This window comes from Kogia breviceps, chromosome 15 (genome assembly GCF_026419965.1).
Source record: "Kogia breviceps isolate mKogBre1 chromosome 15, mKogBre1 haplotype 1, whole genome shotgun sequence".
NCBI classification, from domain to species: Eukaryota; Metazoa; Chordata; class Mammalia; order Artiodactyla; family Physeteridae; genus Kogia; species Kogia breviceps.
Genome location: NC_081324.1, coordinates 51,685,782 through 51,708,831, shown reverse-complemented (window position 1 = coordinate 51,708,831; position 23,050 = coordinate 51,685,782). Strand labels below are relative to the sequence as shown.

The window sequence follows — 23,050 nt, the reverse complement described above, 5'->3', positions numbered from 1 at the left end:
TAATCAAGACAATATGGTATTGATGAAAGAATAAACAAATAAAGCAACTGAAAAAAAGCCCAGAAAAACAAAGAGCCCAAAAACTGACCCACACAAATATAGTCAACTGATCTTTGACAAAGGAGCAAAGGCAATACAATGGGGCAAAGATAGTCTTTTCAACAAATGATGCTAAAACAATTGGACATTCTTATGCAAAAAAAAAAAAGAATCTAGAAACAGACTTTATGCCCTTCAAAAAAATTAATCAAAGTGTATCACAGGCTTAAATGTAAAATTAAAAGCTATAAAAGTTCTAGAAGATAATGCAGGAGAAAATCTGGATGACCTTGGGTTTGGTGATGACTTTTCAGATACAACACTACAGCCACAATGCATGAAAGAAATAAATGATAAGCTGGACTTCATTAAAATTAAATGTCTTCTTTGAAAAACGTTCTGTCGAGTAGATGACAGCCCAAGACACAGACTGGGAGAAAATATTTTCAAAGACATGTTTGATAAAGGACTATTATCCAAAATATACAAAGAACTTGTAAAACTCAACAATACGAAAACATGTAGCCCAGTTTAAAACTGGGTAAAAGATCTGAACAGGTATCTCAGAAAAGAAGATATGCAGATGCAAATAAGCATATGAAAAGATGTTCAGCATCATATGTCATTAAAGAATCACAAATTAAAACAAGAAACACAAATAAATAAAACAACAAAGAGATACCACTACTCACTTATTAGGATGGTCCAAATCCACAACATGGATGACACCAGATGATGGTGACCATACGAAGTAGCAGGAATCCTCATTCACTGCTGGTGGAAATACAAAATGGTACAGTCACTTTGAAAAACAGTTTGGCAGTTTTTACAAAATTAGTTTCTGAGGTTCAGTTAATTCATCTAAAAAATCATGATAAAAATTGTCACTTGCTGACTGAAGAACAAATAAGATATTGTTCATAAAAAGAAAAAGCTTAAATACATGTCTTTACATATACACATATATAAGTATATTATACATATATTTAACTTAATACAATAAAATTATGTTAAAATTTCATGAAATTGCAGGAGGAACTTGAAAAAATAATTTTAAAGTTAATCTTTAAAAATAAGATGCAATTTGAAGAATAAGTATCTAATAATACTAAACATTAAAAATAATTATAAACTAAAATAATAAAATAATAGTACAGAGTAGAGTTAAAAATCATACACACATACATGTATATTTAGTATATAATAAAGTTGGCATCATAAATCAGTGGGGAAAGAATAGTTTATTCAATAAATTGTATTGGGGTATTTGGCTATACATTTGGCAGGAAACAGATTTAATCTTTTCCTTAAACCATACACCAAAATAAGTTCCAGATGAGTTAGCATCTAAATGTAAAAAAGTGAACCATAAAAATTCTAGAAGAAAATATAAATGAATGCAAAGGGCATCAAAGGCAGAAGCATACAGTTTAAAAATGACAACACAAAAATAAATGCACTTCAAAAGCACTGTAAACAAAAATGAAAGGTGAACAAAAAACTCAAGGATCACTGCAACTTTCACAGTGGGGAAAGGATCAATATCTTCAATGAAAAAGAAACTTTAAAAGTATTACAGTAGACAAATTTTCAATAGTAGATTGTGCAACAGACATGAAGAAGTATTTGATATACTACAGAAGAAAGATCAAAGTGGCAATGAAAACATCCTATTCCACTAGTAGTTATGAAAATGTAAATTAAAGCCACATCAAAAGATCGATTCTTTGAAACTGTGAGGATGAGGAAATGGAGGAAATGGCAAGTCAGCAAGGACCTGGGGGACAGAAAAGTCAGGTTGGAGATAAAGGTGGGGACTGCCTTCAGGCAGATGGAACTACAGAGCAAAGGTAAATCATGCCAGGCCCAATTAGTATATGGAAAGAAGTATGGTGAAGCTGGGCATTTGGGTGGTGGAAGAGACTAGAAAGATATGGAAGATGTTGTCAATGGTGGGTTTAATTATTTTCTTGAGATGACTTATTGGTTTTTAGGGTTTGGACAGGAAAAAACAAAACCCAACATACCAACATACAACAAACAATGAGAAAAGCCACAGCAGTAAAAAAAAAAAAAAAAAAAAAAAATCAAAATGTACCTTTCTCAGGAAATCCCATTATGAGAAGGTTTTGTTTTTGAGGAATGATTTTGACCCCAAAAGGCAGTGGTTGGACTAGATAAACCCCAAATTGTGTTTGTTCTGACCCTGGAGCACCTGATGCCAGGATCCTCGATCATTCCTCTCTGGAAGCAGAGAATTTTCAGGTTTCACCATTCAGGGGATCATTTTCTTTTACGCTAGTGTTTGGGAGCTATAACGGCACTCAAAAGAATAAATGTCATTCATGAAAGAATGAATGTCTTTTAAAGTCTTTTAAAAATTCTTTTTCAACATATTATTTCGGAGGGAAGCAACTTTATATTTGCAGTCATCTATAGAAAACCAGCGGCTTCTAAATATTTTCTGAAGGTGACAAGTATGGGGAGGAGAGAGATGATGAGAATGAAGAAAATAAATGAGAATAATTGCAGAAACATCAGTCCTGGTAAATCTTTCAGTCATCAGAGGACTCTGCTGGACATTTCTGGGTGGCGGTCCCTCATGCTAGATGTCCCAGAGTCTGAGATGCATTCAATTCTCAGGCCAGGTTTCTCTGTGTGGCCACTGACAATCTACAATTGTAAATATGGCCCAATCAATTTCCTTTCCAGTAGTAGACCTTTGCTGCCTTTCCTCAACTTGCATTACAACACTTAGCTTAATTAACTTCCTAGGTATTCATGTTTCTGCAAGATGAATGTCATACAACTCTCCCACAAGGATTATTCCCAAATTCCTCAAAATTAGGATGTACTTCATTTTTTAATAGCAGTTGTTTATGTTCACAATTCTGTCTCATCTTGGAAATTAAATTCAGCCCTGCAAAGGTGTACTCTCTTTTCAATACGAAGCCATGTTATATGGGCACCAACTTGTTATTTTGATAGTTTAAGGCAAATTGATCCTAAATTTAGAAATGATTCTTAGCTAACAGTTTATTAAGAATGTGTTAGTGACAATAAGCTACTCACCCTGACCTCCATCTCAGAGATTTATTATGAAATTCTACCAAGGCTCTGCCTCTCCAGACCCAGTGTGGCTGGAGTCTAGAGACTCCATTCAATGGAATCATTCAACATTGAATGATTGCTGAAAGAGGAACTTCAAAAGCACCATTTTACAGAAGTGTTCTTCTTACTTCCTTAGCATCTACATAACCACCTTGAAGATTAGAAACCATTCTTGCTCTCTGTGGCTTTTCTTTACTTGACAAGAAAATCGGGATCCTCGTTGACTTCCCAAATCGATAACTTCTCCAATACAGGGGAGCTTCTTTCCCTGGGAAGTTCTCAAGCTCTTAAACACTGCTTGATGAACTAGTGGAACACTTTTGTAAGTTTTACAATCTGGTATTGTTTACCTTCTTCACCTCAAACTCTGCCAAATTAGTATTTCACTGGGGAGGAAAATTGGGATACCACAAAGTGACACATATTCCTAAGAAACTTTGGCAGGCAGCTCTTTCCAACCAGGAGACTGCAGTGGCCCCCATCTGTCTCTCCCAGAGGTGATAACATGTACCAATGTTTCCTTGCAGGGATACATCAGGATCAAAGAAATGATTATTCTTTCCTTGTGTTCATTGGAAAAAAAAAATCTGATACACAGTTTCCTGAGTGATCTAGCCTGAGTGTCTGTGGGATTTTCCTGCCATCTATTCTGCAATAGTGAATGACGAGGATCTTCCCTAACATAGTGCTTGATAACTTTCTGGTTGGATGACTCACGGCAAAAGGTGAGGATGAATGCTGACTCTAGGATCTAATGAGAAGCAGAGACACAGGGGATGGTGAGGCAGTGAGTGATTTTCAAAGCAGACAGGTTTAAGATAACTCCCATTATGGTTACTGTTGACAAAAGGCATGGTGGCCTTCAAATACTAGACAGGAAGGAGAACCGAGGATGGTGACTGTGCAAGACCTTCTTTTGAGACCCCCATTGGAGACACTCACAAACTCCCCTGTAGGTGCTGGGGTCCTGCTGACTAGTGTGAGGGGTAACATCTCAGGCAGTGAAGGCAGAGTACTGCTAGCAGGCTCTGATGGTACTGAGGGACAGGGAAGAAGCCACTCTTGGTTGGCAAACTCAAAAGGACGCTGGGGGTGAAGGACTTAAGAAGAAAAATTTCATCTTAAGATGGGGGTAATAAGGAAGCTGTGGAAAGGATTTTGGACTTAGGATCAAAGGATCTTGTTTGTAAACTTAGGATCAAAGGATCTTGTTTGTAATTCCCAATCTGCCTCTAACTGGCTGTGTGCATTTTGGCCAACCTCATCCACATTTTGGGCCTCTGTCACAGCTTGATGTTGACCGATGTCAAGGCTTCTTTCAAGAATGGTGATGCTATGATGTCACTACAGCTGACTAGAAGTTCTTGGTGCAAGTGTGGCATGGTGGAACTGCTAAAGAGGTTCGATTGCTGGCAGAGTTTGCAAAAACATTGTTATAATCCATTGTAGGAATGGAAATATTCCTGCACCTATCAAGTCAGTGGCCCATTGACTTTCTTTCAGTATCTTAGTATATGCCAAACCCTTTTCCCACCACAGGGCCTTTGCTCATGCTGGTCTCCCCAGCTACTGAAATGCTACTTCCCCAAGTTGGAGCCTGGCTAACTTATCCTTCAGATTTCAGCTTAAATGTCACTTCCTTAGTTTAGATTTGGTGCCCTGTGTAATGTTCCCAGAGCAACCAGCACTCTACTTCATAGCACTTATCACAAATACAATTCCATTCTTATTTGTGTAATTACATTAGTTTCTCTTTTTCCCTACACTAGACTCCATGAAGACAGCAGCCATTTTCTGTCTTATCTAATATAATTTACTTCAATAGCCAACACCTGTGACAAGCATATATTAAGCATGCAATAAATATTTTCTATAGATTAAACTGATGGGAGCCCTAATTACTTTTCTTGAGTTCCTGTAAATTTCAGGCCAAGTGAAGTCTTGGATTTACCCACTCTCTTTCAAAAGAAACAGCCACTGTGGTAACATATTTGGATTAATAACATCATTTAAAGTTTTAGTTTGCATAGCATTTCTACTCCATTGGTGTGTTTGCAACAAAACCTCCTTATAATGGTTTCCAGAAGGCCAAAATTTTTCAAACTTGGGGATTAAGTCTGATGGATTGTAAGTTACTCTCAAAAGTTAGAACTTGATGAACTTTTTTTAAATTATTAACAGCATTGAGCTCATCCTTAGTCAATTTGAAAGTGCATTCGATTGCTCATTTGGTTTGAAGTAAACTAATGAGCTATGACACAGAAGGTAAGTAAAAATAAACAGCATGGCTAACTGAAAATGCTTATTTTATAAAACATTAGGATTCAGTGGCTTATATTGCCTATATGGAGAACTGGCATTTGAAGGTCCCCCCCCCCCCCGTAAATAGTTGTGCAGACAACAAACTTACTGTTTTGATGAATAAAGCAACAAGGCTCATGAATACCACAGGGTTAGGGGGACCACCTGGACTGAGCGTTTTCTAGGAAGAGGAACTTTTGGTGCTAAAACTGGAAGAGTCCCTAGCCAGTCAGGATGATTGGTCACCCTAGTACAGAGCACCAACTAGGAATCCCCATCGTTGGGTTTTAGTTTCAGCCCTATCTGTGTGTGTGTGTGTGCGCGCGCGCGCGGGGCGGGGGGGGGTGTCCCACCCTGGGCAAGTTCATGGAATTGTCTTTCCTAATCTGTGAAATGAAGCAATAAAAGAATGACTGACGCTCCTGTCAGCTCTGAAATGAATGGTGTTCAAGATTCTAGGAAATACGGAAGACAATAGCGTAGCAATAGTGAAGGTGCAGAAACTAGTGGGAGATAACAATCTTAACATTAGCACTTGTAAGCCTTGGTGGCCGTAGGACTTCCTGTTGGGGTTGGGCGTGGTGAGGGACTCTGTCCAGTGAGCTGACAGCATGTGGAAGGCTCTACACACATTTGCTCATTTAATTACTTACTCCTCATAACAAGTCAATGGGCTTGGTGACTGTGATGTTGTGATATATAATAAATATATATTTGGTTTCAGTCCATGTTCCAGGCACAGAGGTCCTAAAACATTTAGGATTTCCTAAGTGATGAGAGTGGGAAAACTCTTTTGTTGTGTTCATAAAGTGACTTTTTGAAAGTCTCTCAGTAATCTGGTCGTGGGGTTGGGGGGCTGGTTGCCTGGGGAACCAACCACAGGCTTAGAGGATTGGAACTTTCAGTACCACCCCAGGCCTCCATAGAACAGAGACAGGCTAGAGGTTGAATCAATCACCAGTGGTCAATGATTTCACCGATCATGCCTTCATAAAAACCTGAAAGGATGGGGCTCAGAGAGTTTCTGGATTGGTGACCACACAGAGATTTGGGTAGAGGAGCAAGCTCAGAGATGGTAGAAGCTCTGTGCCCCTTCCCATATACCTTGCCCTGAGTTATATCCTTTTATAATAAACCGGTAAATGTAAGTAAATGTTTCTCTGAGTTGGGTGAGTTCCTCTAGCAAATTAATCGAACCCAAGGATGGGGGTCTTGGGAGCCTCTGATTGACAGCTTCGACAGGTCAGAAGCACAGGTGACAACCAGGACTTGCATTGGCATCTGAATAGGAGTCTTGTTAGAACTGAACCCTTAACCTGTGGGATCTGATGCTGTCTCCGGTGGACAGGGTGAGAACTGAGTTGGATTGTAGGACACTCAACTGGGGTGAGAGAATTGCTTGGTGGTGTGAAAAAAGCACACGTTGGAACTGGTGTCTGAGTGGAGTGGTATTCTCGTGAGTCCTGTTTTATAGGTGAGGATGTGAAAGAAAAAGAGGTTAAGCAAGAGCTTGCTTGGGGTGGTCACCCAACAGGCGAGCAGTGAACTGCAGACCGTATCAGCCCCAGCCTTGGCCAATCTTGCCTAAAAACCCAGGGGCTCCTTCAGGAAGGGCTGGGAGAACAGAAGCTTGATCTGCTGCATGTTCCCCTGGTGTCAACTCACAAGCACCGTCCTCACAAAACAGCCAAGAGCTGCCCAAGGGCACGTGATCCTGCACTGGTTTTCCAATAAGAAGAGCCCCAGCCCCAGGCCCTGCCTGCTGAGAGTGTGCGTGCCAGCGTGCGCCCTGGAAAAAGATGAAACGCAGAAGCACATTGAAGACGATCAGCTTTTTCACACAGAGCTTGAACATTTTCAATCCAGATTGTGACTCTCCCACAGCCAGGCCCTTTGCAGAAGGAGGGGGCCAGGAGCAGGCACAATTCCACAGGCTGGGGACCACCCCCCTCAGAAACCCTCTCGGCCCAGAAACGCGCAGAGCAGGAGAGGGAAGCCCAGAGGAGGAAAGGCACAAAGGTTAGTCCTGCTGGCAGGGAGAAGATAAGGTTGTGGGTGGAGGAGGAGAAAGCTGATGTCAGCCAAAGGCAATAAACAGGCCTTCCACGGTGCCTCAGGGCAGCACCGTGGAGTCAAAGAAATAAAGCCATTAATAAAGGAGAAGGGAAGGAAATGACTGCTTCAAGCATGTCTAGGCCACTCAACTCTTTTTAAAATATCTTGAGCAAGAGAACGGACAGGCCCTGCCTGAAGAGCAGGGGATCAGAGTCAACTCGACAGCCCAAAGAGCTAAGGCTTTGTGAGGACAGCAGAGCTCTCACCAAGGAGCCAGGGGCCTGCTTGCCAGAGAGGTAAGATGCAGAAAGCTGTCACTTAGGAAAAATCCTCCAAGCTGGTTATTTTCTCAGGGGGAGAACTTCGCGGCAGCCTCTCATTGATTTAGATAACGCCAGCTTTGAACCCCCCCGTTCTAGCTCTGAGACCTCAGGCCGTTTTCCTAGACTCTTCACTTGGAAGTTTCCTCATCTACGACAGGAAGCTTAGAACAACAGTACCTTCCTGTGCAGGCTCCTGTTGGGATTACAGAGAGCCTACAAACAAACTCTCGATAAAAGGAAGTGACTTGCATTTGCAGGTCCACAATCTCTTCCCCATAAAATCCCCAATCCCAAACAACTGAAAACCAAAAGGGCTTTGGTAACTCATCTGGCAACCGTGAAAGTCATGACAGTCAAAGCTAACCTGACCTGATGCTAGACTGTTTATGTTTCACATTTACTCTATTTAGTGGGAATATTCATATATTTACCTACAGAAATATTAACATGTTTGATTGGGGGTGCCGTCCTAGACCCCAGTGGGAGATGTTATATAATACACAGCATATGCACATTTCTTCTCTGAAATCTAAAAAATTCTGAATCACGTTGGTTCAGAGGGCTTCCGAGATGAGCTTATAGAGCCATATCATGGCGACTCTCACATCCACGCTCTCATTAGCAGCAGCAGAGCTCTCCTGACCTTAGAGGCCAAGGAAAGGATCAGCCCGGGAATAGGTTCCCGCCAAATTCCATGAGGTCTTGGCTCCATCAGGCCTGCGCAGGAAAATGGCAAAGGGGAGGCTAATTTATTAGCTGTTAATGTTATGCAACCAACTTGATCTCTGAGTTGCAAAAACCCAGTTAGAAGAGGTAAAAATGTAAAGTGATCATAATGACTGAAGTGTTAAGCTCAGAAAATATATGAGTTTCACAGGAAGACATTTCCAGTAGTCAGAATGACAAGAAAGCTCATGAAAAATTTTTTTAAAAGAAGTGCTACTTTTATTTTACGTTAAGTTCTTTTTCTACTGTGGTTTAATTTCAGTGCTATCAATTTCAGCCAGGATTTTGAGCATAAGGATATAATAAGTAAGCAACAAGTCTCTGTGTCTGCAGCTTTCAAAGAACAAAGAGAAATGAAGATCCAAGTTACAACTGGAAATCTGGATATCCAGATGATAGGAAGGAATATGCTAGCTGGGTGGTCGGGATTTGGGGGGTAAGACCTGTGAGGATGGTAAGGGAAAGGTAAGAGTGTGCTACCCATGGCATTGGGCAGGAGGAAACTGGTAAAAAGGACTGAGCACCATCTTGCCTGGGGCTTCTTGTGGACACTGAGTGAGTGTGTGTGGACACGTGCGTGTGTGTGTGTGTGTGTGTGTGTGTGTGTGTGTGTGTGTGTGTGTTTTAAGTCCTTATATTTATTTATTTTTTTAAAAAAAATTTTTGGCTGCATTGGGTCTTTGTTGCTGTGCGCAGGCTTCTCTAGTTGTGGTGAGCGGGGGCTACTCTTTGCTACGGTGTGCGGGCTTCTCATTGCAGTGGCTACTCTTGTTGCAGAGCATGGGCTCTAGGCACCCAGCCTTCAGTAGTTGTGGCATGTGGGCTCAGTAGCTGTGGCTCACAGGCTCCAGAGCGTAGGCTCCGTAGTTGTGGCACACAGGCTTTGGTGCTCTGCGGTATGTGGGATCTTCCCGGACCAGGGATTGAACCCATGGACACGTGTCTTGTGTGCTACATACACACTTTACCACTCCACATTCTATCCTCCACCAAGTCTCTCTCCTCTTCCCCATGAACTTACTGGAATACTCACATTTCTACCCACCATGCTAAAGTAGGAAATGCACTTTCAGCAACCATGATGTATCTCGGCCCTAGGACAGGGCTTAGGTAAATACCTCTAACACATCACTGTGCCTTCTTTCCAGGTTGCTAAAGAGGCCAGATGGCACAGTGGTTAGGAGCATGGCCCAGGAGTCCCTGTGCCAGAGTGGGAATCCCAACCCTGTATGAGCTTGGTCAAGTTACTTCATGTCTCTCCATTCAGTTTCCCCTTCTGTAAGATGGGAAATAGCCATAACACCTTACTCATGGATGGTTTGTAAGGATTAACAAAGGAGACAATTCCTGCAAAAGCTGCCCATGGGGGCTGGCACATAATTTTTCCATCCATGGACTCAGTGTCCTCTGCTTCAGTCACACCAAGCAGCCCATCTTGCACGAATATCCCCATCTGCAAAGACAATTGAACCCTAAATAAAAATGGCATTTTGAGGTCCCCCTGGCCAACAGCTGTTAATTTGGGGATTCATTATTTTCTTAATCATATGAAGCCCTCAGTCCCCAAGTCTCTCAGCTAAATTGCCTTGATGCTCCCTCCTTTCCCACTCACAGCAAACTCACTTCTGGCTCCTTTTTCTCTTCTTGACTCACTTGTCAGTTGTGATAGTGTCCAGGATAATCCCAGTTGTGCAGTTTTGCTTTGAGGGGACTAACAGAATGGGATCCGGATTGAGTTTACAGGCAACATGGCGGCACCACATCTAAGATGCCTGACCTGTTGTGGTGCTTGCAAAACTTCCAAGTTTTAATGGCGGACAGGATTCCAAGAATCTATTTTCCAACTTCAGATAAGAAATTCTGGAAGAGAGACCATTCAAACGATACCTTTAGAATTTGAAAAATGCTCATTTGCCTTTCTCCTCCTTCTGATTTATGTTGAGAGATATTTCTCTGCTTGCCGGAGCACTCTCCTTTATTTTATGCTCTGGTGCAGTTGCATCATCAAAAATGGGAAGGGTGGGACTACTAGAGGACTCAGCATACAGCTGGGGACCAACTGAAGCCAACACCACCTTGGTCTTTGACCTTGTCCTCCAAAAGCTGGTCAAGACACAGCAAAGGCATTACTTACTAAATCCTAATCTAAAAAGAGTATGGGAATTACTTCAGTAAAATAAACATGAAGGATTTAAAAACAGGAGACGAGAATTAGAAGATATGAGAGAATACATCCATGGAACGAATATCGTATGTTTAGCAAAAAGAAGAAATGTCTTTAACACTTGCTAGAAAGTCATCCAGAGGTGATTACAACATTTGTTAAGCACTCCCTGTGCAAGATACAGTGGCAAGCACTTTACGACATACTTCTACTGTGAATTCAGTGACATGGGTATGATGGCTGTTTCGACCTGCCTCAGAAAGAAGAGAAAACTGAGGCCTGGAGAGGTTTAGGAGGCTCATAAGTGGTGGGGCCGGGATTCAAGTTTAAGGCTGTCTGTCGCCAAAGCCAGCAAATTGCTATGTGCCTTTCTCAGTCATCACAGTTTTCTTAGGACTTACTATTTCAGTCACAGTACAACATCAGTAGTGAATGTAGAAATGTAAACAGATTTTCTTCCTTCTTTTTATGTTATCTCCTATTTCCTGATGATTCCTTTCTGCAATTGTATTCATTTGTTCAGGTATTTATTTATCCACTCATTCACTCACTCACTTATTTGGCATCCGTGCCCCACACACACACCAGCGAGTACTATTATAATTGCTGTCCTTCAAGAATGCATAGTGAAATCTGTTCCAAGTTGGCTACAAAGTACAGATCCACACATTTTACTAGAAGATAAGAGCAAACAGAAATAGAGGAGGAAAAGCAGTTGAAAGAAAAAGGGAAGAGAAGACTCTTACCACTATGAAACTCTGCTCAATAAAATGTTATTTACTGATAGCCATTTGACCACATCCCCAGTGTTTGTAGGCTGCGCAGGAAGTTCCTACAAAGAGGAGGAGAAGCTTCCCTGTGTGCGAGGTAGAGACAGTTCACCTCTGTCTCTGATAACGAGGGAGTCAGAGTCTGTTTGGTGCCATCAAAGATCTTCTGAAACAGCACAAATGATGTTCCCATACATTTTCTGAGAGAGGGCAGAGCTGGGTAAGTGTGATGCTTGACTGAGGGCCATGATAACTGTCTAAAGATATTTAAAGGGTGTAAATGAAGACCTCAGTGCTTTAAAATGTCTTAGCACTCAGTTTACTAAAGATGTAGAAGAAGAGTCTGGTGAGGCATTTCTGAACCCCAGATCCCCAGAAACTTTGTATTTGGGGACTGGGGGCTATAATCAGGCCAGAGAGAGGGACTTGAGCACTGAGTGCAGACAGACTTTGAAGATTGTGTCAAAGTGAGGAGGAAATGAAGCCACAGAAGACCGTGGTCCATCTGATGGCCTCTGCGAATAGTGGAAGAGTCGATGTTGGGGGGCGATTCTAGAGCAGTGGAAAGTACTGATTAACTCCGCCGAGGAGAGAGGAAAAACAGAGGTACCCCCAGCAGTAGGAAGAATCTAGAGGGATTCTAGACTCCAGCTCAGGGAAGTGGAAGGTGGACTGTCCAGCCTGTAGAGAACCAGAGACTCATTTCATCTCGTTCTCCTATGGCCGTCACCTTTCTGCTACATCTATTTGGAACTTCCATGGAAGCGTGGGATGAGAGCAGAGTAAAGGCTCTCAAAGTAGTTAAGTTCCTTTTTGGCAACTCTAGTGAAAGGCTCTCTAGATTAATTTAGAACTATTAATTATTATGAAGTAGTTAAGGTTAAAGTTTCTTGGAACACTTATGGATATCATTTATCCAGATACAGGTCCCACGTTTTTATGGATAATTGGATTTTGGAGACGTGTACACTAATTTGGGGGTGGGAGGAGGATGTTGTCACACAACAAATGGAAACACATGGAAAGGAATCATGTGGAGTCTTATCTGTTGTCCAAGATGAAGGCCGACTGTACAGAACTTAGATTTTTTAATGACCTGGAAATGCCCTTGGAGAGTCAGTGAGTTGATGAAGCCTTTTGACCCGAGTAAAGTCACATAATTAAGAGATTATTTGTAACAGACCCAGCCAACTACAAGGCATTCAGAGCAGACCAACCCTTCACCCCCCCTCCCACCCCCCACCCCCTAAAAGAAAGTCCTCTGGTGCAGATGGCACGAAGATGAAGAGAACTTCCCTAAGCCTTACGTAAGAAGTGGCTAATGACTTTTTTACAAATACTGAAGAGTGTAAGTCCTAAACAAGAGGCAGAATGTCTTAGTTTCAACCAAACACTATAAATGAAGTTAAATGGGAACATACGGTTATTTAACATTTCTATAGGCCTGTCTGTTTGCCAAAAGATTTATAATCACTTGTTCCTTAATATTCATAACATCCCTCTAAAACACAATTTCCCATACTGGGACTTTGAGGCTGTGGGGATGGTGGAAGAATTCCAAGAGGGTCATGGGGATTGGAGCTGTAGTATTTCAAACAGCTGTCTGGTGGTGATGGAAATTGCTGGCTGGAGGAGGGAGGTATGGAGCTCACAGCATTGTGAGTTGCCTGGGCAAGTCTCCCCCTGAGACCTGGGCCCCTTCTCAGGATCAGGCCTGCCTCCCTGCAGGATCTTAGGTTCCGCCCATTCTCCTCTCCTTAGAAGCACCAGCTCTTGCCTGAGCCTCTAAAGAACATGGCAAAGAAGATTTGGGGACCTGTGTTTGAATCCCAGCTTTGGACCTTGCTCACTGGATGGCTCTGTCAAGTTTCTTACCCTCTGTGAGCCTTAAGTACTACATTTGCAAAATGTTGGATAATGACACATGCTTTGTAGAGTTGTTATAAAGAATGAATAACAGGAATAATGCAATATTTGTCTTTCTGTGACAGCTTATTTCACTTAGCATAATATCCTCAAGGTTCATCCATGTTGTTGCCTATCGCAGAATTCTCTTCTTTTTCTTAAAGGCTATTTAGCATTCTATTACATGTATAGACACATTTTCTTTATCTATTCATCTATTGATGGGCATTTAGCTCTTTTCCACATCTTGGCTCCTGTGAATAGTGCTGCAATGAAATTGGGAGTGCTAATATCTATTTGAGATCCTGATTTCAATTCTTTTTGATAAATACACAGGAGTAGGATTGCTGGATTATATGGTAGTTCTTTTTTTAATTTTTTGAGGAACCTCCGTACTGTTTTCCATAGTGGCTGCACCAATCTACATTCCCACCAATAGGACACGATGATTCCTTTTTCTCCACATCCTCATCAATGCTTGTTTTTTGTTGTCTTTTTGATAATAGCCATTCTGACAGGTGTGGTTTCGATTTGAATTTCCCAGATGATTAGTGATGTTGAACATCATTTCATGTGTCTGTTGGCCATCTATATGTCTTCCTTGGGAATGTCTGTTCAGGTCCTCTGCCCATTTTTAACTGGATCATTTGTGTTTTTGATATTGGGTTGTGTGAGTACTTTATATATTTTGGATATTAACCCCTTATTGGAGATATCATTTGCAAATATCTTCTCCCATTCAGTAGGTTGCCTTTTTGTTTTGCTGATGGTTTCCTTTGTTGTGCAAAATATTTGTTTATTTTTTGCTTTTGTTGCTCTTGCCTGAGGTGTGCTCCTGCTTTTATTCCTGAAAATCCTAGCTTTAGCAGAGGTTGGTGTCTTTTATTTTCCAGGATAATCTATCGTCCCAGATGATATAACTGAAACGTGATAAGACATTTTTTAAGGGCAATAGGTGACTTCTTGTCTTAAACAGAGAATTTATGCCTTCAGATGTACTGATGGCCATTCAGTCAGGACCGTACCCTTCACAGAAGTCATCCCACTCTGGAAATTACTTCACACTTTCTTATGTTCCATGTCCTAGTCTTGAAGCTGGATTGAAGAAGGTGGTTGAGGTTACAGAATTTAATAACAGTAGTGATGATGGTGGCACTAGCAGATCAACTGTAGCCCTTTATTTTGGAGCATCACTATTGTAAAGGGAAGGGCCATGTGACTAGAGTTCCAGAGAACTGAGCAATCTGATGACTCAGATACTCAGTAATAATGAAAAAGTCATCATTTTGTGTGTTGGTGAGTCAGAGAAAGGAGAAAGATTTCCTTGAGTGCAGCCCTGCAGCTGCAGGAGGAGAAATGAAAAGTTGACAACTAAAAGTTGTCTCTCATCCATAAAACCTTATGTTTAAGGAGATTTCCTGTTAGCTTTAATTATAGCCATGGCCCTCCCCCAACTTAAATTTCTTGCAAACAGCTGATTCAGAAAGTCTCACCTCACTTAAGATGAGTAATCAAAAAGGAACTAGCGTGGTATCTATACATGAAGAAAGGATAAAGAAACTAGAAAAACAAATGAGTAAGAGTTGAAAAAGATTCACTAGAAAAATAGTGCCACAAAACAGATGAAATTTGTGACCCAATATACTGTCATGAATTTAATAATAAAAAAAAACCTAGTGAGACAATCATCTTTAAAAAATAGAAGCTCAAGTAAAACTAAAAACAAAATAAAAGACAGATAATAGTTCAGAAAATACTTAGTAAGACAACAGGAGGTGAAACAAGCACTGGCAAAACATAGCAAAGAAGGTGACTTAGAAATAAAGACCATAATGGAAGCAGCAGAAAAAAGATCAGTTCAGCTGGAAACACACCAAGTACTCACAGGATGGGAGTGAGGAAAATGAATGAAATTAAATGGAAATGAACAAAGATTTATAAAGGGTTAGCAGGAAGGAGATAGATATGAAGGGCAGATAATAGATAAAATATACTTGAAAAATAATACAGAAAGTATGGGACAGGAATAATGTTTTAATAAATAAAACTTTAACACGTTCTATATATAAATGACTGGATAATTCAGGTTGAAAGGGGCCACTCTGTTGCAGAAAAAATTAACACAGAATGATGAATTTTGAGACATATCCTAGAGAAGCCATTGGACTTTAAAGATACAAAGGAATCCTTTGGGCTTTCTGATAGTAACATCAAGTCACCTGTAAAGAGACTTGAAAAAATTCAAGCTGGTCTTAGGTGTTACCACAACACTCAGAAAAGCTAGAAGAGATTTGTCTACAATGCATGACCAAAGAATTTTATACCCAGCAAACCATTTCCAAGTCAAAAAGCAGAAGACCAAACTGAAACATGCCAAATATACAAAAACTGAGAAAAATTTGTCCCATGTATGATATTTTAGTTCCCTTTTACTATGCTTTTCAGTACTAATCAATATAAACTAATGTAATTGTAAAGTAAATATACTTGAAATACATAGAACTCTATACCTTGATAATACCCTTTTCTAAGTACTCTTTGAATAGTCAAAAAATTGACTATGTTTACAAGGCCACAAAGAAACTTCAGTAAATTCCAAAAATTAGAGTGAATAACAGAAGACCTTTTCTGATCACAAAGCAATTATTTAAAAATTAATAATAAAATTAGGAAAAGAAGAAAAACCCTTCTACCTGGAAATGCCAAAATACTCTTCTTGTATAATTCTACCATCAGGGATATATCTGAATAATATTTTTTAAAATAAAAATAGTTAAGTTAGTATATAGCAGAACCTACAGGACAGAACTAAAGCAGAACTCAGTAAAATTTAAAGGTTTAGTATTTATATTAATATAATGAAAAGAAAGAAGTACTTAGGCATGTTTAATCAAAAAGTTAAAATTTAACAAAAAATATAAATGATATAGAAGACAACTTTGAAATGCTATTGAGAAACAAAAGAAGATTTCAAGAAATAGAAAGGCATATCATATTCTTAAACAGGAAGATTTAAAGCAAAAACTTCAATTCTCCCTTTAAAAAAAAATCTGTAAATGGAATGTGAGGCCAATAAAGATAAGGATTTTTAAAAACTAAATAAGCTGCTTCTAACGCTTGTAAGAAAAATCAATAGGCATTATTCCATTTCTGGTAACAGTAGACTTTGTTATTTAGATTAACCTTTCCACTAAAAACAATGAAAAATTGAATAAAATATTGAATAAGGTTCTTCTTAAAAGCACTGAAAAGCTGACATATAACAAGGAGCTACTGAGTGATTAGCTTTTGCCATGAACATCTTTGTTGATCAGGTTAAATTGCCTTGGCTATGGTTTTAATAGAGTCTCAGAATGAAGACAGAATGCAAAGGCCAGGATTCATTCAAGGTAGAATGGGGGAATCTCATAGGAGCCTTTCCCATATTAGGTTGGGAATTCCAAAGGTGAACCAGAGGTAACCCTACTCCCATCCCCCCTCCTCAGTGTACCATAAAGCAAGTTGCCTTGACACTAAGCAAAGCAGGGAAAAGGAAAGAAAACAAAACAAAACCTGTGCCTGATAGGATGTCACCATTGAACCTCTGGGCAGCACCTGCACATATTTACAGCCCGAATGCATGCCACTGGAGTAGGCCAAGAAACTTCAAGCTATAAATTTAGTTTAAAGTGAAACCAAACCATAGTGCCCCCTAACACCCAGCAGAAGTAAACTTTAATTGTCTCTAGAGGTAGATCATCCTGAGCTTCAGGTAGTTTGTACAAATGATTTTTCATGGGCAGTAAACAGTGCAGTTGAAGTCTACCAAATACGTTAGAAAGCAAGCCACCATTAGTTAGTGCCAGAAGAAATAAATAGACAGCAGAGGGAGTCACACAACTTCAGCTATTTGAATGATCAACCAGAGTGTAAACAGTTATGCTAATTTTATTTAAATAAATGAGAAATAAGCTTTGAAATATCTGCAAGGAATAGGAGACAATAAAAAGTGACTTAAAGGGTTTGAAAAAAACCAACTAGAACTTCTAGAAAGGAAAAATATGAAATGAACAAATGAAAAAGTCAATGGATAGATGTGGCAAAAAATTAGACAGAGTAGAGGACAGAATTAGAGAACTGAAGATAGTGAGAATAAAATATATAGAATTGTAATGCAGAGAGTCAAAGAAATGGAAAATATGAGAGAGAGGTTAATAGATATGGAAGATAGAGAAGGTCTCTCTTCTTGAAGAAAGTCTCTCTTCTTTCTCAAAAGTGTAAATGGTATTTAAGAAGGCAAGAAAAGAAAAGAGTGCAGGAGAGTGGACTGATAAAAAAAAAACAGATCTTAAATTTAAATGAAAATAAATTCACATGAAGGCACAATCACAAAGAAACTGTAGGGTATTATAGACAAAGAGAAGATCTTAAAAGCAGCCAGAGTTGAGGTGGGGTGGTATATTATGACTAATGAGTAAGACTAGCCCTACCAGATGTCAAAATATATGGTAATGCGCTATTAATTAATACCTCATGGTACTGGTACATGAGTAAATAATAGGTCTATGTAACAGAATAAAAAGTCAGAAGTAAATCAGAGATATCTGAGAATTTTAGTATACGACAAAAGTTGCCAGCTCAAATCAGTAGGGAAAGGTGGCTTATTTAATAACTGATACTGAAATATATAAGCCTCTGAGAAAAAGCACGTACTTGGATTCCAGACTCATACATTATTCCAATTAAATTCTAGGTAGACCCAAAATTTAGAAGGTAAAAAAAAAATCAGAAAAGTGCTAGAAGGAAAAATAGAATATATTTTAAAAATAAACTCAAGAGTAGTAAAGGCTTTTCTCCGTTTAACAAAAAACTGAGAAACCATAAAAAAATATAGTGGTAACTTTTACTACCAAAAGCATATTTTAAATGTGTCTTGCACAACAATATCATAAGTGAATGAAAAGTAATGAACCACAGTTCATATCACTGAATAAAGACAAATTTTCCTTAATGTATGAAGAACTTGTACAAACAATAATCTTGCGCAGAAAATAATCAAATATAAAATGGACAAAACCTCTACAACATCTTACCAAAAACCAAAATAAAACTGGTTTCTAACCATATGAAAAGACGCTCAACTCCATTCTTAAAAAGAGAAATGCATATTTAAACTAAGATGTAATACTACTCTTCCACTATCAGGTTGACAAAGATGAAAACATCTGAGTATGTTGTGTTGGCAAGGATGTAAGCAAAGGGTTCTCTTGCACCTTGCCGGTGAGAATGTAACTTGGTACTGTCTTCTTGGAGAGCGTTTCATTCTCCACACCAAGATTTTAAATCATATGCCCTTTGACCCAGTGACTTTACTTCTAGGAATATATCTTACAGATATAGTCACAAATATATGAAATAGAGTGCTTAGGAATATTCATTACAACACTGTGAAAACAAAAGTTTGGAAACAACTTAAATCCTTATCTTGTCTTTGGGGAACCTATGAGCCTCGCGCCAACGATTTCTTCCCCCACCCTTTTACCACCTCACGTGCACATTAACTGGCACACATACTCTTTCAGGCCCCTTGCACATGGGAGAACCTTCGGAGGATCCCTTCCAGCTCACCAACTAATTTTACAAACAGTTCCAGGAGACTGCTGAGGTTTCCAAGTTCACAGAAGAGTAGAGAGGAAGAATCACTAACGACAAGAGGGAGTTGTCAGCTTGATAACAGAAGACAGCAAAAGTATAAAAAAACATCAAAAGGAACCCACCCTGCCCCAATCTATAATCTCCATGCACAGTTCAATAGCTTTCTCCTTTTCTGCCTGCAGAATCTTTGAACATATGTTTTAAACATCCTAATATACCTATTCACCTTTATTTTATTCACATTTCTGCTCAAATTGCCCACAAGAGGGTCATTAACGAGCTTTGGTTTGCTGAATTTAGTGACCCCGCTCCAGCTCTTGGCCTGCCCTTGCTGCTCTGCCCTCTCTCTCTTGCTGTCCTCACCGTGTGACACTGCCATCTTTCCCCTTTCCACCGGGGGTGCCCTTTCCCTGTCTTGCTGACTTGGAATTCTGGGGGCCTCTGGGGTTCTGCCCTCCACTCTTTCCCCCTGTGGGCTCTCTCTCCTGGCATTCTCACCAGCTTCTGTGGTTTCATTTGTCATTTGTAACGCTCCCATATCTGTGATTCCAACCAACCTGTCCTTGTGAATTTCACCTCAATTTAAAAACTGTTTATAGCATAATGCCCTTAAGGTTCATCCATCCTGTTGCAAATGGCAGAATTTCCTTCGTTCCTGTGGCTGAATAATATTCTTCTGTATACATATATATATATGTCACAATGTCTTCTTTATGCTAAGTGAGATCAAGTCAGAGAGAGGAAGACAAATACTGTATAATTTCACTTACACATGGAATCTAAAAAAGCCAAACTTACAGAAACAGAGTAGAGTGGTGATTACCAGGAGCTGGGAGGAGGAAAAGAGGGAGATGTTGGTCAAATGGCACAAACTCCCAGTGATAAGCTGAATAAGTTCTGGGCATCTAATGTACCCCATGATGACTACAGCTAATGACACTGTATTATATACTTGAAAGGTGCTGAGAGAGGAGATCATAAATGTTCTCACCACAAAAAAGAAACAGTAATTATGTAGCATGATAGAGGTGGTAGCTAACACTCTGTGGTAATCACTTTGCGATATATAAGTGTATGAACTCAACATGTATACCTTAAACTTATACAATGTTATATGTCAGTTATATCTCTATAGATATGCAAAATGACCAACTGTTGTTAACCCAGTGTCCAAAGCCCATTGCAAATGCTTCTCTGCACGAAGTCTTCCTTACTCCCTGCTGGCAGGATAGTGTCAGCCCACCTCCCCTCTATTCCTCCCATGCCTTCTCAAGGGGGCAAAAATGGGTGCTTGAGAGGCAAAAATCCTATTCTTTTTATGTACAAAGCACGGATCTATGTACAGTATATAAAAAGATACATAGTATAGCTGTGGTATTCAGATTTCACGTGGGAAGGGAGATTAGAGGAAAACAATTCTCAAAAAGGCTCCTAAACGGGTAATAATGAAAGGAAAGCTGAGAAACACCACTCTTGACATTTCCACCAGTCTGAGAAAGAGACGCACCACACCTAGTTTGTCTGAAACCAAATGAGTGCTCCCACATCTTGCTCCCAAGTCCCCACCCTACTCCTCCCACGTTCTTGTCACAGTTAACGTCACTGTCAGTGACCCAGCGCCCTTGCTGGGACCCTCAGGCATACTGGCGAAACCCTCGCCCTCAGCGCCCACGTCTAGTCATGCCGAGCCTGCCAGCTGACCTCCCACCATCTCTCCCTATTCCAGCCTCTTGGTCTCATCATCTCTTGCCTGGATCACAGCAACAGAACTCTAGATGGTTTACATCCGCTTCCCTACTCCAACCTATCTTTCACTCTGCCGTGAGAGAGAATGTTCTAAAACACAGCTAGATCATTTAATTTTGTTATAAGCTGCTTTTATTAAGTAAAGCCTTACATTTCACAGTCACAGCAGTTTATATTGATTATTATTATTTTTTTGACTGTGCCTCACGGCATGTGGGATCTTAGTTCCCCAACCAGGGATCGAACCCATGCCCCCTGCAGTGGAAGCATGGAGTCTTAACCACTGGACTGCCAGGGGAGTCCCTAGATCATTTAATATTCATGTATTCAAAGTTCTATTCCTGTTTGCTTAAAATATCAAGTCTCTAGCAGAAAATACAAGCCCTCTGCCCTTTCCTGCATTCCCCTACAGTCATGTTCTAGCCTAACACACTGACTGTGTGCTTTCCCTGGAACCCAATCTACACCTTCGTCCCTCCCTGTCTTTTTTGTACCAATTCTTCTGCTCAGAATTCCTTTCTCCCTTCTTTTCACCTGAACTCCTATTCCTACCTGAAGGCCCAGCTCAAATGTTACCACTTCTATTGAGTCTCCCCTCACATGATTCCTAGCAGAATCATTTGTTGCTTTCTTTGTGTGTCTACACCATGATGTCCATGTTTATGTAACAGTGAATGTACCACATCACTTTTCAGCTGGACTGTGAATTTTGAGAGTGAGGATGCGTACCAAATCAACACATTTATTGAGAAAAAGACTCTATTTGTAAGGCATTGTGCTGGGTATCAGAGCAGCGGCACTGAATGAATGAGGATTGCCTCCATAAGAATCTGGTGAGGAAGACAGATTTCAGTAAATTAAAAAGTGATCATTTAAATACAGTTGTGATACGTGCAACAAAGGAAAATCACATGATGCTACAAGTGTAAGGAACAGGAAATCCACCTGTACCTGAAGGGGTGGAGACAGCATGCCTGGAGAAAAGACTTTTAAACAAAGAAACAAAAGAGTCAGCTGGGTGAAGAGTTGGGGGGAGGAGAGATACCCAGGCAGATATCGCATGAGGATGCTCTGTAGTAAGAAAGCCTGAGATCATGGAAGACTTGAAATAAAACAAACCAGAATCCAAACACAATGTGGGTCTGAAGCACGGCGAGGCCAGGGGAGGTGGGTTTGGATGATACCGTGAACACCCAACACGTGACTGTTGAACCGATTTATGAAGCTGTGAGTTTTCAGGACAGTCCTCGATGCCTGGTCCCCGGGTAAAATGGCCCCCAGTTGAGTAAGGGCATTTTCTTGTACCCAGAACTCTGGGGTCAAGTGTCAGTCACATGAATGTGAACAGGGGGCAAAGAAAATATGGAAACAATACGCTCAGCTCTATGACTGGGTCATGAGCTCACCGGCAGCTTTGTCCTGCAGCTTCTCTGTGGGTCACTGTGATTTTGTATAGCGTGCATCTGGGGGCCCTGGGGGTCCCACAGCTAATCCCACACCAGAGTCTTCTGAGTGTTGCAAGTAGAGATAGAGTCGAGTAAACCGGTTTGTTAGGCCAACCAGCCCCATGTTCTGGGAGTCATGAAACACAGGGCTGGCAACAGAAATGACTCACCCACAGAAGCATGTAGATGGCTGTGGAGAGAGAGAGGAGAAGACTAAAAATAACACTTCCCCTGAAGGGTGGAGCTGGAGGCTCGTGTTGTGTCACACTGGCTGTTGTTTCTGAAAATTCCCGCAGTGGAAGTGGAGAGTGGAGTCATGGCTGCCAGTGGCCAGCCCTCGGCAAGAGAAACAAACCCAGAGGCGGCTCTGGGCAGGTGCCACCCTCAGGAGAGTTGTGGAAGTGTCCATGCAGGTGGGGATTTCAGGGCCCAAGGCCTTATCACTCTCACTTCTTCCCAGAAGCCGATGCCTAACATCCTAGAACCCCACATCTTTCACTAAAACTTTGATCTTCGATAAACCAGAAGGACGACACATAGGCTGTTATTAACAAAACATTCAGAGGTCGTTGGAGTTAACAAGGATGCTCAGACTTTGTTTTGTTTTACTTTCTTTTCTCTTCCTCCCGCTGTTCCATACACTCCATGGGAGCAGGGACCTTGTTTGTCCTGTTTCCAGTTCCATCCTCAGTGTCTAGCACAGGGTAGGAGCTAAATAAATATTTGCTTAAGGAAAAATGGAAGGAATGTATCTAACTCAGCCCTCTTAGCTTGCAGACAAGGAAACTGGGCAGGGAGCAGAAACTTGCCCAGGGCCACGCAGCCCGTAAG

At 40.7% G+C, this 23,050-nt stretch overlaps 1 long non-coding RNA gene across 1 annotated transcript in view; it reads right to left on the bottom strand.

Annotated features, from left to right (window-relative positions):
* Positions 1–731: 731 nt before the first annotated feature.
* The window catches only part of LOC131742711 (uncharacterized), a 587,718-nt gene continuing 565,399 nt past the window's right edge, over positions 732–23,050 (bottom strand). Inside the window, exon 8 of the long non-coding RNA XR_010836914.1 lies at positions 732–813. This is a non-coding gene — a long non-coding RNA (uncharacterized lncRNA). The remainder of the gene's footprint in view (positions 814–23,050) is intronic.